Source organism: Chelonia mydas, chromosome 3 (assembly GCF_015237465.2).
Source record: "Chelonia mydas isolate rCheMyd1 chromosome 3, rCheMyd1.pri.v2, whole genome shotgun sequence".
NCBI classification, from domain to species: Eukaryota; Metazoa; Chordata; order Testudines; family Cheloniidae; genus Chelonia; species Chelonia mydas.
This window is the reverse complement of record NC_057851.1, coordinates 166,200,825-166,216,096: the sequence shown is the minus strand read 5'-3', so window position 1 is coordinate 166,216,096 and position 15,272 is coordinate 166,200,825. Positions and strand designations below refer to the sequence as shown.

General features: G+C 39.9%; 1 long non-coding RNA gene across 1 annotated transcript in view; it reads right to left on the bottom strand.

The window, feature by feature from the left end:
• The window catches only part of LOC122465205, a 320,257-nt gene extending 306,146 nt beyond the window's left edge, over positions 1 to 14,111 (bottom strand). The window contains exon 1 of the long non-coding RNA XR_006289873.1: positions 13,968 to 14,111. This is a non-coding gene — a long non-coding RNA (uncharacterized LOC122465205). The remainder of the gene's footprint in view (positions 1 to 13,967) is intronic.
• Between the last annotated feature and the right edge of the window lie 1,161 nt (positions 14,112 to 15,272).

Sequence of the window (15,272 nt, the reverse complement as noted above, 5' to 3'; positions counted from 1 at the left end):
TAAAATGAAACCCTATGTTAAGGAAGACCGAGGTCAAGAAAAAGCTACAAAGATTCAAAAAGGACATTGTACATTTTTACAGTTCTTGGTATCAACAATGAGTTAGTTACAATCATTAGCAATAAGTTTTATCACAAGTGTACATTTACAATTATTTTTGTCATGCCAAGTCTTTGGTTTAAACAATCATTCTTTAGGTCAGCTTGTTCAAGGTGGATGGTCTTTTGGAAAAGCCCTTGAACATGTTAAGAGTGGTACATAAACCCTTATGATTATGCTGTTTGGTTCAACAAGAACACTGTTAAAAAACCTAATAATGTTGAGGTTTCACAGCTAATGCATAGACACATTCCTAGAAGTTTCCACTGCAGAAAGACCACTACAAGCTTGAACTACTGTGCACAAAGGGAAACTGAGGTACAACGTCTCACAGCCTTCATGGCTAAATGCCAGACTAAGTGCTCTCTGAAGAGCATTAATGGCTATGTCAAGTCAACACAGACCAAACTCTGGAATCACTAAAGTGTTTCACAAAGCATGGACTAATTTTTTAACTTGGGCCAAAGCATACCTCAATAATTTGGCATTACACAAGTCAACACAGCTCATATCAATGTTGGAAGGTCCTTAAGGTGTATCCAGGAGCTCTAATTTTGCCCTTCTGCACCAGTCTCACTTTGGGGTTGAGACACATGTCTAGAAAGGGTTAAACAAAATAACCCTCAAAAGACATGTGGGGAGAGAATGTTTGTGTTTTTACATATGTATGAGTAGGGTTGACAATATAATCAACAGTTCCTGTCTTTGCTGTATTCTGATAATCAGAGGTCAAAAGAACATCCTATTCATTTAAATTAATCGTAAACATAGGATATCTCGGTATTCATCTCTTTGATATGTACTGTGAATGGTGGAAGAACAAGCAAATAGCCTTATGTTAATTCTTATAGCTAAATACCAGTGATGGACCTCCTTCAAAGTCATCCTTATTACCTTATTCCCCCTGAGGAACGCCAACTTGTCAAAAGACATGAAATTGTATAAAAAAAGATCCTTGGGTCCAGATTCTGTCATCTCAGCTCTGGTTAGGCTTCATCAGGGGAAGTTTGAGTCGCAAGACTGGGGTCTTAGTTATCCTGGTACGCCCTGAATATTTGGACATTGGACGAAAACCTATGAACTCTTTGCAACTACAAAGATCACCATCTCTGCTATGAATCTGCACATAAATGAACTGAACTCATGTCTGTATGTATATTGATCTTTTAACCATACTCTCATTTTTAATAAATTTTAATTTAGTTAATAAGAATTGGCTGTAGCGTGTATTTGGGTAAGATCTGGAATATTCAATAACCTGGGTGGTTATGTGTCTGATCTTTTGAGATTGGTAGAACTTTTATACGGATGAAATAAGATTTACAGAAGTCATCATATTTGATGTGGGTACCTGGATGGGGGCCTGAGGCTAGATCACTTTAAGGGAAGTGTGTTGTTTGGACTTCTGAGTAACCAGTAAGGTAATAAAGAAGCTATTTTGGTGAATCTAAGGATTGGAATAGCCACCAGCTTTTTGGTGATTGTCTGCCCCATTCTTTGCAGTTCACCCTAATTGAGTGACCACAGCTGGCTCCCCACTAGGGCCCCAGTCACAGACTCCAAGTAACACCATTGAGTTCAGTGATGTTCTTCTGGATTTAGAAGAGAAAGAGCAGGAACATAGTTTCTCACCACATTGTGAGCCATTTCTGATTACCAGATCAACAGTGACCTTTAGAATAGGCCATGCCTAACAGATTTCTAGGCTCAAGCTTAGAGAGGTAGATCTCTATCTGTCCATGCTTTAGTGGAAGCTTCTGTCAGGCCACAAAAGAACCTACCATCAAATGATCAGAGTGCGAAAGGCCAAAATTTGGTTTATAGTATTTGGCTGTAATAGCCGATTCAAAAACCAAAAACTAACAGCAACGTTCTCCCCTTTGGTCAATATTTTAGGTCTATTGGGTTAATTTCTGCTGTGCAAGTCTGTAGTAGCTCTGCTGAAATTGGTAGAAAAACATGGTTGCTATCTCTATTGCACATTCTGCAAATGGAATTCCTGTTCCATGTACCACACTATCTCTGCAACAAGTACATGATGTTTTAGATTTATATACCATCTTTCAACAGCACCCCTCTGCATGCTACAATTGCACAGGAGTAGACTAAAAGGAAACTAGGCAAGAGACTCCAGGGCAAATCCCATGATCTTTCTCAAAAGATGTAACTATAATGTCAATGTAGAGCGGACAGGACCTTTGTTTTGAAGATCTTATCCAAATAGGCAAGAGAGCCACTGAATTGCTTATGTGCAGAATATGGATGAGAAGTTACTTGGTCAAATTCAAAGACTGTATAATTCCATTGTAGTCACAACATTAAATACGATTTCATTAAATGCTCATTTTAAAACTGATGCTTCACACTAAAAATCCACATTCTAGCAGCTCTGGTATTAAGGAGAATCTTACATCTAAAAAGTCACTGTTTGAGATTCCAGTGAAGAATGTCTGCAAAGAAGTGCCAGCTATAGAAATTAATTCAAATTAGCCATTCTGCCCACAAAAAATTGGCTCACGGAGAAGGGATAGACTACATACAAGACAGCAGCTGAGCTAGAAAGTCTGAATGCAGAAACTGATTTTTGGAAAATTTTTTTTGGGTGGGGGGGTGAAAATTAAAGCGGGGTGATATATAATCTTATGCTTATTCACAATGCTTGTATCATGGAGGTCACAGATTGTGACTTGTCAGAGATCTGACATTTTCTTTGTCAGCCCATAGGGACACCCCCCCCTCCCCTCTGTAGAGCAGCTAGGGCTCTCATCCCACCACTTGGGCTTCAGTTGTCCTCCAGAGTGCCCCCCCACCCCCCATTCACAGACAGAGTTATGCGAATTTTTGTTTCTTGCCTGTGACTTACTAAAAATAATGGAGAATCTTAACCTTAATCATGAGCTACTTTCATAGAATCAGTCTCTTGGAACTAGCAAGATATTCAAGGAAAATGTTACCCATGTGGACAAGATAAATAGCTACAGAAAATAGACCCAAATGCAGAATTAGTCCTCCTACCTGTGAAGTCTTGAGAAACCCTGATGCAGGTGGTCCAAGATATACCTTAGATATTGGTAGGTGAGTTTTACTACACAAAACAGGAATGATGTTGAATGTGCCTCTTATAACATGTGGTCTTTTCCCTCACTTTGGTGGAGAGAGCTCTTCTCACAGTGGAGAAAAGTTTTGGTTTCACTGCAAAAGAGAAGGAGGACATGCGTCCATGCAGGGGATCCAGGACCTTGTAAACCAAGCAGCACAGATCTACAGGAAGTCAGTAAATCTGAATACTGGGGAGAGCTTTGGGAAGGGGAGTGAAGGCCATACAGTGTGGTGATTGAGAGTCACTGGTCATTTTCCACCATGGAAGGAGAGCATGCAAGAGGAATAGTGTCTACTGTACCCCCCAGATAGTAGCAGCAGGGGATGCAAAATTACTCTGCTACTGCTACTATGAGGCATGAGGGGGAAGGATACCTTCCCTCCTGGCTGCTCAAACTGTGGGCTGGGACTAGGATTTTGTTTAAGATGTGGCTAAGAGAAGAAAAAGGTAGGTTATAGGAGTTCGCAGTGTGTGTCATTCTACATGGCAGCAAATCCTGTTCTCTTGCTCCTTTAGAGAAAGGGAGACCGGCACAACTTGGTACTTTCTGCAATGATCCTTTGCATTAACTTACATCATCCTCAAGCACTTTAGAAACTTCCTCTATAGTGATTTCTGTGTCTAGTTCTCCAAGAAAGTAACCAGCAGCTGCCTCCAGTGAGCCTAGGAAAGGAAGAGTGCATTCGAGTATTTATTCAGTTCCAGCTGCAGGAATTTCAGGTAGGCAGAATATTATCCACAATAGAGTTTTACCATGAGTAGAAGAAAGAGTTCTACTCTTTACAAGAGTGCCATGTGATTTTGTTAAGTGACCGCAGGTATTTCAGTTCCACATCCCATCTGACCTAACACCTTCAGAGAATATTAGTAATTCAAACCACCCTTTTCTATGCCACCTGATTTTTTGGTGTGCAGTCTCCCATTCGAGGGGTGACCAGGCCCATCCCTGCTGAACTCATAAGCATAGATGTCAGCACCACCTGACTTAACATAGCTGCATAAATTGGATTCTCTCATTTAAAGAGCAATGAGTTGGCATTATGTTTGAGAGATTATTACAAACACAGAGCTAAGTTCTGTGGACAAAGCCAGAATTACACTGATTTTAATGCAGCTACTCTAGCTGGTAACCAAGAGCAAAGTGTAACCCAAATGGTAACTTGATTTTGTTTTCAGGGTTACACTCCCCCTCCCCTCAAAGAGTCAGGGAGCTGGGAAGGGAGGGGGGAAAAGGAAGGAGTCCGACCTAAGCACACTTTTAAAAAGAGCCTGCACTGCGAGACTGCCATTGGGAAGTATGGCTTTTAATGTTCTCTGTTGTGCCTGTTTTAAACCAGTGTAATTCTGTTGACTTCGGTGAACCTCTGATTTATAATACTAAGCAGGGAGAATCAGGCTCTATTTGCACATTGCTTTTGAGACTATTTAGGAAGACGACATTTGGCCTGATTTACTATTGCCCTGCCCCCTGCTGTAGTCATATGTTAGTGCTGTGTGCCTGTAACACCATCAAATCAGAACATTGCTTATGTCACTGCTAAAAAATGGCGGTTGTGCACCCACTCAGTCCTTGGTATGTAGCTAGACCTGTCAGTGTGCGCACCATGTTTTAAAATGTCTAAAGATTATGCTGTCTGCAAGTCTAGCAGCTACCTTGTTCAGGACAAACTATTACAAAGGAGATGTCATGCAAATTTTACTTTTATTTTCTTAATGTAAACTAAAAGCCATTTAAGTCTGAAAGTATCTGTATGAGCAAACGTGCTCTGTGCTGAGCAGTTTCTGCCAATTCTGGTGAGCCTTGTAGGCACCTAGCCACTAACAACTGGTCTGACACTAGCAACTCATTTCATATGACTGATTCAGCAGCCTAACTCAGACAGGCTAGATTTAAGCCAGCAACTTGGAAGTGAGAGCTCTAATCCATTAGCAATCTCCTGAACAGGTCTCTGATATTACTCTGCATACATGTAGCACCTCAGTTTGAAAAATGCATTATATAATTTGTCTAAATACATGGAGGTACTTTCTATAATCATTGTACTTAACTCCTCGCTCAGGGTTGTGTGTCCCTACTGTACATTGTATTTGGGCGCATGGCTCCCTTTGATCTTAAAGAAAGCAGCCCATGATCCCATTCTCCAAGAGTGCTTGGAAAGTTGGAGAGAATGTTGCAGAGGACACAACATGCAGGAGGTAACAGAGCTCAAGACATGCGATTTTATATTGAAGACTTACATGATAAGAAATCTATTAAAGTAGTATTAAGATGAACATTTCTATCAGCAGACAGCCTTCCTCTCTGCCAAGGAATTGCTCAGAGTTAAACAAATCCTGAAAGTTAATTTTAGGACCAGTTTTTAGTGTAATTTCTTATTTAGAAGAGAGTATGGGGTATTTTCCATAGGGAAGCCACAAGTCTGGAACAATACATAATCATCATCAAAAATATTTGAAATACAGGTCTTAAAAGCTTGTATTCTGGTTTATTTTTTATCAGCCTGCTATCACCATAAGAAGAGTAACAAACAAAAAAGTTATTAAAGGGAACTAGCCACAGCAAACAGATTTACCAAATACAAGATACAGAGTACAATGCTGCCATCTACTGGAGTTTTGCCATTTGGTCTGTCATTGGAGGGATTCATTGGCTTCAATTTTGATCTTGCAGAAAAGGTTTTATGATTTTTGGAATCATGTTTTCATGCAAAGCACAAAAATCACGATCATATGCAGTAGTTCTGACACATGAATGTTTAAGTTGTTGTGAAGTCACTATTGGTTAGGATTTTACATTTATAGAGTTATTTATAACAATGCATGTCTAAATATTAAATGTTCTCAGGAACTAGTGGCTCAAAGCATTCCTTCTGCCTGGAATATCGGCAGGAGTAGGCCCCAGGATCCTGATTTGTGATGTTTCACCCTGACTGGTTAGGTAGCCACCTTACAGTGAGCTATGATTTTGCCACCAAACCCCATGGATTCCCCCAGATGCACACACAGATCTCAAGTACCACCTGCAGGAAGGCCCTGTGCTCTGGACGCTGCCCCCTGCCCATGTTCCCTGGCACATGCTTTCACTGGGCCTCCTTAAGTTTTAATAGGACAGATAATGCAGCCTAATACAGATGCGTGAGTGGCAAGATGCATGCTTACCCTCTTCCTTTCTCAGCTCCCACCTCATTGGTGGAGGATTTGGCATGTGTGATTATATACAGCATTATTCAAATAATTAAGCCAACTCTTTCCAATATTAAAAAAACACACACATTCACTTAATGAAAGTTAGTCATGACCTAAATAGCCCAGCTATTCCTGTCCTTGCTCCGTTCCCAGATTAATGCAAGTATTCTGTCCACTCAAGTCGCCTACTCCATAACAGGATACATGACTTTTTAGGCAATTCTATTAGTACAGAGATGTGTTCCAGACCCCACAAATTCTGGATCTAGAGTCCAAGTTTTGACTTGGAATCCCATCTAATTTTGGAGATCAATGTTCCTGTTATAGTAGAGATTACAGCCTTCTTCTCACTCAGACTTGACCACAAGATGTTGTGAATATGAGCAGCATGAATATATATTGTTCATCTGTATAAAATTCTCCCCTTCAGCTAAGTCAGTGGTGTATGTTGCCAATAAAGCAATTCCTTGACTATAAAGGAAACAATGTGCCAGTGCTGCACAATTCTTTATCTGTGATGGCAGCCAGCCATGATATCAAAAGTTCATACCAGTACAAAGAACACGGCAGCTTCATAAGAGTTAGGAAGCCTATATGTGGTCAAGATAAAACAAGAGCCTGCAACAGCATTGGATCCTTAGAAAGAGGAGAGTCAGCAACATTCCAGTGGAGCTCTCTTTTTTTGGAGGGTGTATTTGAATAGAAGAGTTTTAAAGCAAGGGGACCAGACATTGATCTAGTTTTCCTCCATTAACTCCACTGAAGTTACTCCCAGATTTACACCAATGCAAGGATGTCAGGATCCAAGTCAGTTTGCCATGTTTGACTTACTATACAAAAGTCACTCTGATGCGTTACCAGATGAAGTGCCAAGCATCATGGACCTTATTATCCAGCACCTTGCAAAGCAAGCACAGGGTGGGTGTAAAATGCTACTGGAAGAGTAGTGGTTTACACCTACTTTACATAGGTGCAAGTGCCTTAACAAGCCAGTGGAGATTCTGGTCCCTTCTATATACTTGTACACCAAATTAGGAATGTCACAGAGGCACTAACTTTAAAATAGGCTGTATAGCTGCTGGTATCTAGACATATGAAGGCAAACATTTTACTAACTATCCTGAGGCCAGATTAAACATCAGTTATACCACTGTTAATCCAGAGTAACTCCAAATGAGTCACTCTGGATTCATGTTGCATGATTTACATTGATAATGCCTATTTATCAGAAGATTTCCATAATGCTTTATGAACTATATACCTAATTTCAGGTGTAACAACTCCTCCTGTGGAATCAGTGCTTTTCTAGAGTAAAGCATGCTTATACCTATGGCATTATTCATAAATCACTTTCTCTCTCTGTATTTTCAAGCCACCAAGCAAGGTCTTGGTAAACACATTAGCCCTTAATTTCCATTGTCTGAGAAAAAAAAAAAGTGTTAAAATAGGGCTGTCAATTAACCACTATTAACTTAAAACAAATTAAAAATTGTAATTAATTGCAGTTTTAATTACACTAACGGAACAAGTTATATTGATTTCAATTACAACAGAATACAAGGTGTACAGTGCTCACTTTATTTTTCTTATTACTACAAATATTTTCAGTGTAGAAAAATAGTATTTTTCAGTTCACCTCATACAAGTACTGTAGTGTGATCTCTTTATGGTGAGAGTGCAACTTACAAATGTAGAATTGTTTTTCAAAACTGCACTCAAACAAAACAATGTAAAATTTGAGACTACAAGTCCACTCAGTCCTACTTCTTGTTCAGCCAATTGCTAAGACAAACAAGTTTGTTTACATATACAGGAGAATGCTTCCTGCTTCTTATTTATGAGATCACCAGAAAGTGAGAACAGGCATTTACATGGTACTTTTGTAGCAGGTGTTGCAAGATACTTTACATGCCAGATATGCTAAATGTTCATGCACCCCTTCATGCTTTGGCCACCATTCCATAGGACATGCTTCCATGCGGATGATGCTTGTTTAATAAGTGGTTTTTTTTTTTAAATTTATGCCTAATTCCTTGGGGGAGAGTTGTAGGTCTCCTGCTCCATGGTTTTACCCACATTCTGCCATATAATTTTGTGTTATGATGGGTTGTCATCTGAGACTGTTATATGTTGGTCAATTTAAGAAAAAAAAAATACAAAGAAAATACCAATGTGAGCTTTCTAAAGATAGCTACAGCACTCAACCCAAGGTTTAAGAATCTGAAGTGCCTTCAAAATCTGAGAGGAATAAGGTGTGGAACATGCTGCCAGAAGTCTTAAGAGCAACACTGCAATTCAGAAACTACAGAACCCAAACCACAAAAAAAAAAAAAAAAAAAAAAAAAGGAAAAATCAACCTTCTGTTGGTGGTATCCAACTCAGATAAAGAAAATGAATATGCATCATTCTGCACTGCTTTGGATCATTATTGAACAGAACCCATCAGTGTGGAAGCATGTCTTCTGGAATGACATGTAAATACCTTGCAATGCTGGCTACAAAAGGTGATGTTCTAAATAAAAGTGGGAAGCATGATCTCCCATAAATAATGTAAACAAACTTGTTTGTCCTTGTGACTGGCTGAGTAAGAAGTAGGACTCAGTGCACTTGCAAGCCCTAAGTTGGGGGGGAGAGGGGAGAAGGGGGTTAAACATAACTGAACTCAAATAATTCTACATTTGTATATTGTGCTTTCCATGATAAAGAGATTGCACTACAGTACTTGTATGAGGTGAATTGAAAAATACTTTTTTTACAGTGCAAATATTTTTAGTCAAATATAAGCTGATCACTGTACACTTTGTATTCTGTGTAGTAATTTAAATCAATTTGAAATTGTTGAACATGCAAAAATAAATGGTATTCCTCTATTAACAATTTTAATCACACTATTAGTTTTTTTTAATCATTTGACAGCCCTAGTTAAAAAGCCATTTATTCAGTTAACTGCATCTATGACTATGTGAAGCCAACATTTTGTACTATAATGAAACCTTTATGTAAATACAGCTCAGTGTTCATTAAGATAGTGTAGAAGGAAGCTGAAGCTTATCAATAAGGCAACCCATGCCAAATCCATTCATGTCAACTGTGGTCAATAGGGCTATTAAGCTGTAGCTAGATCTTGACTCTATGAAGTTGCTTAATGCACAGAAGCAGGTTCTTTACTATAAGTGCAAAAGGCATTAGGATCCATAACACTGGAGAGAAACACATACCTTTCCATTTTTGGAATTTAGAATAGATGAAAGACTAGATTTGACTAGGCAAGAGATAGGTGCAACTTTTACCTGTCACTTGCGAGACAAATGTCTTGCACAAGCTCAGCTGCAGCTACTGATGCTTGAGGCAATCTGGTTATTCTTAAATCATGGAAAGGTTTAGAGAATGCACTGCCAGCATGTAAACATAAAGCCAAGTTTTTGGCTTGTTTGAGTGGGGGCAACTCTATTGACATCAATGGTGTTTTCCCTAGTTCATCACCATAAATTAATGCCATTTAAAATGCGGTTACTAGGCATACAACAGAATTTACTGACCAACATTAGATAGAGAACTAAATGCAACATGCTCCTCATCTTGCAGCCTACTGACATTTCTTTAAGTTGGGAAAAACAACATCTAATGAATATGAACAATTCCAGCTAATTGTTGCTTCAGTTTCATAAGCCTTTTTAGTAAATACAATAAGTCAGATGTTGCTAGTGTTTTATTTCAGCCTCATCCAAACCACAATGTTATTGGAAAGTCTTGGCCTACATTACTTTCTATGTAAACCTTTGAACTATTTACTTTCTTGTATTATTCAGCATCTACATACTCCAGTATTTTGTAGGAATTTACTCACACAAACAGAGGAAACAAGTGGGTTCTTAAGATATTCCACTGGAAGCCAATTCCAATGGACTCTCAGGATGACGACAATACCAAAAATTCAAGATCTTTATTAAAACAAATGAAAAAATAATCAAAGCTATAAAACACAGAGTCACAAAGTAGTAATACAACTCAATGGTCCTGGGTGGTAAAATATGAAATAGTCTTTTCGACTAGAAAACTAGCACTCACCCTTCCCTGGAGACCTGGTAGTAGGAGACAGAGGCCAGCCTCGTCTCTGGCATGCCCTTTGAATTCGATGGTCCAGGTTCCCCAAGTTGGTAGAGATCAGGTTTGAGTGTCTAGTAGCTAAGCTATATCATTAAAGCTGAGCGAATAGCTTAGCTGAAGCTAGAAAGAATGACCCCTCTGCATGGTTGTTTGCCCCTTTTATAAGGTCCTTGCAACACCCTGGATAGTCATATCAGTGCCCAACCTACCATACCCAAATCTTATTTCCCCACCCAGATAAATCTTCAGGTACCACTTATTCTATAGCCTAACATTACTACATATATTCATGTGTTAATATCAATTATTTCATCCCTGAAACCATTACCTTTGCCTAAATCATGGTTCTGTGGTGTAACTTGTGGGCTGTTCCAGACTAATGGTAAACGTTCAGTTCTGTTTGGTTCTCCATTCAGTTCCCCAAAGACAAAAGGTGTTACCAATAGGCCATTTATCTATGCCAAAGATTACACTTATGCTAACTTGTTCTAGCTTAATCATACAGAATACTGGCCTGTAGGTTCCTTGCATTACAGCCAACTATTTTGAGTAGCATATACTAGAATTTGGTACAAACAAAACCCTAAAAATATATAATCAAACCAAATGAAGAAAATATTATGCAATATAGCAAGCTAGCCAACTAACCTAACCAAGCTAGCTAACTAACAGTGTTGCATTAGGCAAGGAACCCATACTGTAGGCAACACAGTATGATGGGATCATACACACCGATTATTATTTACTTCCTAGGAAAACAAAGTTACTCTTTATAACTTACAAATATTGTGTCCTATAGATCTGCCATGCCTTCATCTTCCCTTCTGATGCTCATACAGGTGAAGTTCTGCTGTATATTTTTTAATATACATTTGAACACCTTTGCTTGGGCTATTAATCTAAAATTAATCAGTGCATTCCTGCTAAGTGAAGACCCAGGCCACCTTTGGAGGTTACCACTGTGTGGTAATAGTCCAGATTCTGCAACTTCACTTGTTCTTATACCTTATTCCTTAAAAAAAAAAAAAAAAAAAAAAAAAAAAAAAAAAAAAATCTATTCAAGCAATTAATAGGAGATCTATGTTGAAACATCTACTGTCCTCTTGCATTCCCTCTGCTGTCAATGTGCCACCTAGTAGTTTTGATCTTGGTGGATAACACCAAAGGCAAGGAGTGGTTGCATAGCTTCCTAATGGTGGAGACCTAGTTACTGATTCAAAGTGTCTTGAAGTGATCAAACTATAGGAAATATTTTTGTCATTTCCTATAGGGGGGGCAAGGATCAGAACTAAGACACCCCAAAACTTGTGCTTGACTGAAAAGTGGAGCATGCACTAACTGCAACTGGGCACATTCTGTCACCCTTCTTCATGCAGAGTAGTATTTTATTATTATTAATTATTATTATAAAGAGCTATGATGCATCCAGTCTTACTGCCAACTGTTTGAATGTATTCTAGACAGTGAAACATTTAAAGAAATAGAAGTTAAGAATAGAGAGATTATATTAGGTATCTACCAGAGTAGCATTCACACTAGCCTGTATGTATTCCAACCCAGCTGTGGCACTGCACAATGTCCCCCACACTGATGCCTGCCAAAGATAGCCATAATCTGTGCACTATGTAGGAATGGTCATCAGGGTGCATATGCATTTGAAGTGGCTAACCATGGTTCTGGGTCCTAAATGCTGGCCTAGGATGATCACTCCAGTTTCAGCTGCAAAAAAAAAAAAAAGTTTGCATTTTGGGAGAGCCAAGAGCAAGAAGGATCGGAACCACAAGATACAATTGGAACAATTCCTTGCATACATGGAAAAAGAGGACTCAAGTTGGCCTGTATTTACTCCAATTTGGGCTTCTGTTTTCAACCAATATTTTCTGGTGAATCCTGTCAGATATTTACTGCTGAATACTGCAGTAGATCATACTTAAAAGCTAAATTTGTACCCTATGCAGCTCCTGGTTTCCTTGCAGTCAGATAGAATTTGATCCCAAAGTGGTGGGAAGCTTCCATCATTGACTTCAGTGGAATTGCACCCATGTATACCCATAATGAATTCTCTGTCAGTTTCACAGCTGAGTGTAATGAGGAGATGGGTTGGTCTACCCTTTAAGCAATGAGGCAAACACCTCCTACCTTACAATTCTTAGAAAGGCACTGAGAGGGATTTTTGAAGCACCCAATCAGATTAGGCACTGAAGTCTGAGGCAAGTTTTAGTCTTAACCACAAGCCATGTTAATGAGCACAATCCTGAACCTAGTGAAATCAATGGCAAAAACATAATTGACTTGAATAGGAACAAGTTCAATCGGACATTTAGTTACTTTATGTTATATCCTTAGGGGAAACAGTTTTAGGAAGAAATCACTTGAGACAGAGCTGTAAACCTTAAAAGCAGCCATTTATTGCCACACACTGAACTAAACCAAAAACCAGCCAAAACTGGCGGGGCTATCCCCTAATCTTACTCAGTTTCCATAGCAACAACAAGATTCTATTACCACAACCACCAAATATCGAACACATTACCTTTCATAATATTTAAGTCAAACATGCTAGTTGCAGCAACCTCTTTCATGGCTAAAGAGCCAAGATGTTTCAGGATTGATTAGGCTACAGATTAAGTAGCAGCATAAACTAGTACTACTAAATCAAGTTCACCTGTCATTTACTGGGAGTAGCTCTTTAAATACTTTTTGCATTGGTGTAGTTCATTACATAACATGCAAAATATTTTAAGAACCAGGGCCCAGATATTCTGAGGTATTTAGGCACCCTAGTTGTATCTTCACATTTCTCTCCTTCAACTGTGTGCTCAATTCTGCAGCCATTCCCAGCCCCAGCCTTGGCATTTGCAGCAATGGAGATGCTCTCAGACTGCTGCACAGATATTGGTGACCACACAAGGTAGAAGGAAGGGGGAAGAGAACCCCCTGTCTCCACACTGTAGGAGAAGCAGGGGGAATCTTGGGCCTCCGTCTAGGTTGCTATTGCTACTCCTGTCCCCTAGTGGAGAAGGGAACAGGCTGATGACCCAGACTGTATTCTGCAGTCACCATCACAAATTTCTGTAGGTGAACCCAATTGGCTCTTACCATTACCTTGCTTTGAGCAAAATATGTGTTCACACCCCAGAGTCCAGCCCATTTCATTTTTCTATAAATCAGTCTTTTTAAAGCTACTATGCTTTCCTCTTGTGTTTGTACCTCCTTCTCTCCATTTCCCCCTCTGTCATTTTCTGGATATATCTTTTCAGTGGATTTCCTTTCAGTCTCCTGTGTGGTGCTCTCTTCCACCATTACCAGACTATTCCTACCTTTCCTTATTAATTCCTCCCATCTACCTACACACTCCCTTTACTCATCTCAACCTTCACTCAGTCTCCTATCCCTCTATTACATGCTTTTAGCCCCCAATGAAATCCACTCTGCCTCCTCACCACTCTTCTGTCCTTTTGCCCCAGTCACTCACCTCTCACTGCCCTTGTCCCCCATGGATAATGGTGTAGTCATGTTAGGGCACTACCAGCAAGAAGAGACTCCAGAAGTTTGCCTGGATCCCCACACACTGTTCCTGTCCTCTGCACAGAGGCTTTTCCTCTTCCTTCCCAGCTGATTGCCCTCTCCTAGTCTAACAATGCTATTGGACTAAGCACTAGTGTGGAGAGCAGCTTGGCCCTTTGACAGCAATTTAGGGAGTTTCCACTAATGCCAACTGTTCTGTATCTGATCTGTGGACAGAATGCAGTCTGTAGGGCTGTTAGTCTGACACCATCCACCAGCACTGAAGAAATCAAACTGCTATGAAATCATTTAGTGTTCTCATTTAGATTCCATCCATATCATTCACTTTAAGAGGCACCAAACAATACATGTAACTTGAGAGATGATCAGGAGGGGGATGGCTCACAGAAACCCATCTATCCCTCCAGTTATTAACTTGGCCTTCTATCTAGCCACTGGAATGCATGCCTATTGTTTTCTGCTGTGTGGAACAAAATAAGTGTTTGGCACAATGGCAAGTGACTATTATTTTTAGGAAGTCTGGAACCGCTGTGTCCTTCCCCTCCACTTCATGTTTGTGTATGTGATCATAGCTCCATCTGTTGGAAAACTATAGAAAGCATGGTTTGAATGGAACTAGTGCTTCATAACATAAGCCATTATGGAGAGGCCTCTGCATAAAGTGTAAGATTAGTGATATTGGATACTAAGACTTCAGGACAGCCAAAGGATCACAGACAGTAGTTTAATCTGAAATTTGTAGGGGATTTGTTAATTTTTACAATACCTAATATTGCCAGACGTGATTAAATTTAACGACAATAAAAACCTGTTTAAATCTAAGCACTTCCCAAGATGTTTGCAAGCCAAACATTTCCAGCTTGTACAAAAAGGATGCGAAACAGGAGATTGACTAGAAACAAGATCACTAAGGGCCTGTTCTGCCAACACTTGAGGAGGAAAGGGAGGGAAGTTTCTTTACTCTTCTTCTATCCCACACCTTCCACTCAGGGCTGACTCCAGGTACCAGCTTTCCAAGCAGGTGCTTGGGGCGGCATTCAAAATGGGGCAGCAGTCCAGCGGCAGCCCCGCTGCTCTTCCTGCCGCAACGGCAATTCGGCGGCAGCTCCGCCGCTGGTGAGGCAGCAGCAATTCGGCGGCAGCTGCTTGGGGTGGCAAAATTGATAGAGCCGCCCCTGCCTTCACTTCAGTGAGACTGCTTAGGCAAGTCACTCATGGGTTACACACACCATAAAACTAAAGCCGGTTAGTC